At 36.9% G+C, this 2,347-nt stretch overlaps 1 long non-coding RNA gene across 1 annotated transcript; it reads right to left on the bottom strand.

Moving 5' to 3' along the window:
* Positions 1-574, bottom strand: LOC107833534 (uncharacterized). Its single transcript, XR_001659283.1, has 3 exons — positions 530-574; positions 187-331; positions 1-88 (listed from the first exon to the last, which is right to left on the bottom strand). It is a non-coding gene; the product is annotated as an uncharacterized LOC107833534 (long non-coding RNA).
* Between the last annotated feature and the right edge of the window lie 1,773 nt (positions 575-2,347).

Genomic DNA, 2,347 nt, shown 5'->3' with positions numbered 1-2,347 from the left:
CTGGGTCTGACCACCTTTCGCCCAACTCTGTAGGGAACAGCAGGGAGGAGTTTTGGCAGCAGCTGCAGTGCCACGTCACCTTGTTTGTCTGTCAAAGAAAAACTCAGATTAAAATGCTACACAATCAAAAAAGAGCCACAGGAGAAAAAAATTAGTTCAGAAAATGTTCCTTTTGAGCTTCAATACCTTGTGGAAGCAATTCAATCTCAGGCAGAAGACCGCTCTCCTCCTTCTTCCCCATGCGAATGACCTTTGATGAGAACAAGGTGTTCCAGTTCTCTGTCAGTTTTCCACAAGACTGTGGATATAAAACGGCAAAGTCCTGCAAAATCTAACAATCAGAAAAGACAAAAATACAAATCAAATGTAAAAGTGAAATGAACTATTACATTCAACCTTTCATGGGTGCTACAAATTTATGTTCTGGGTAGTTTGACATTTTGAGTTTGATTGTAATTGTACATTTACACATGGTATTGCAGTTTATTGTTTAACATTTAACTGATCTCAATATGAGGTATAACCTCACCATCCCTGGTGTGTCCAACAAACATGGGAACTCTGCAAAAATCTGCTGCATTGGGATTGTCCCACTTGAGCGGATCCATCCTGCGCGATATACTGCAGTTTCCCGCATGTATTGGACAACCTGGTCTGCGGGCCAGAAGTTATTTTTTAGCCATTCTGTCATCTGGATGGCACGCTCAGCACTGATGGTTGGTTCTGTGGGGAAAAAAGTATTACACAAATTAGAAAAAAATGTGAGGTAATTCACAGCAATGATAAGAGCTTAGATTGCTGCTCAAAACAATAGGGGCTTGGAAAAAGTCCATGTGCTAGTACCAGGCAAACTTAAGTCTTTTTGGTGGAGCTTCTGGGGCTGAAAGCATCTTCTTCCTTGGTTGATGCCTTTTCCTTACATTACGGAGACGCTCCTCCAGAAAGCCAGTTGCTGGCCTGTGTTGTCTTCCGCAGGTAAACCAGGCGTCCTGAACATTTTTAACAAAATAAATATAAAAGTTAAATGTTAGCCTTTCTGTTTTAATGTCCAAATTTTTATTAAACCTACAACTCAAAGCTCAAACACCATAGTTACAATGATATTTAATGCTAACCATTGTGCAAGTTGTTGAAGTACTTGTGTGTTAGTTCTCTGAAGTGTGAAAACTTACATATCCTGTGCCATGGCTGTCTCTTAAACATGGAAACTGGTCCACAATTGAAGATGCCAGAATTGCTTTAGTGTCTGAAGATGGGCTGGAAAAAAAAAATTACATTCAGTAAGACAGGCAAGTAAAATATTTTATTTTAATTAGTTATTGTAAGATGAAAACATAGAGCAGAAAACTTAAAACACAAACAATTTCCAAAAAATCCAGTTTTTATTAGCCCAACACATACTTTAAGACTTCTTACTGGAGAAATGTTACTTAGGTGAGCACAGCACAATGTCGTTAATGTTCTCACCAAGAGCAAAATGTCACAAAAAACAACCGAATTGATCTAGTTTTAGAAGAAATACTCACTTTTCTCCATATTGATCCATCAGGTGTGACACAAGTGTTCTGACCATGCACCGTCTTTCACGAATGGATATATGCTGATTTCCATCAAGACTGATAACCACAGGTCTCACGGATGTTCTACAGATAAATAGTTAATGTGAAAAATAAAATAGCTGTTATTTAGCTGCAGTTTAATATTCTTAGAAATTTCAGGAAAGATGAGATGTCTCATTTTTAATTTTAATTAGTAAGAATGGATGTCAATATGTTATGTAGGAAAGGTTGATTGTGCAGCTTAACTTACAAATGCTGCTCTTCCAACAGAAGAAACTCCACTCTCTAATTCAGCATGTGGTGTAGGATCAGCATCTTCAGTTGTTTTAGGGCTAGATGTCTTTACAATACAAATATAAGAAATATTAACCCCCAGAGTAAATTTAAAGTTTGAAACTGCAAAATGATAGAAATTATGTTAATTATATATAAACATTGTATAAAAAAGTATTCACACAATCAAGACAGACAATGTTAATGATAATCATTTAAAGTTGATGAACCCATAGTTACACTCACCATTGTAATGTCAATGATGATAATCCTCTCCACAATAATTTCAAACTTTCAAGAATGACTTTTAACATAGATTTGAGAGGAACATACTGAAAAGTGTCTCGTACTGCTACTTGTTTCACTCTCCCTGTCTCTCCATCAATTCCCTGCATATATGAAAAGCCAGGAAAAGGAATTGCTTCAGGTTGTATGAAGTACCCTGACTGGGTGAAATGCTTCATTTGTCTGTATTCTGATTCAAATCCTCTAAATGGTTCAGAAGCTGAAGTAAA

The sequence above is a fragment of the Poecilia formosa genome, unplaced genomic scaffold (genome assembly GCF_000485575.1).
Source record: "Poecilia formosa unplaced genomic scaffold, Poecilia_formosa-5.1.2 Scaffold403, whole genome shotgun sequence".
Classification (NCBI taxonomy): Eukaryota; Metazoa; Chordata; class Actinopteri; order Cyprinodontiformes; family Poeciliidae; genus Poecilia; species Poecilia formosa.
Note: the sequence above shows the minus strand (reverse complement) of the source record. Positions and strands in the feature narration are given on the sequence as shown.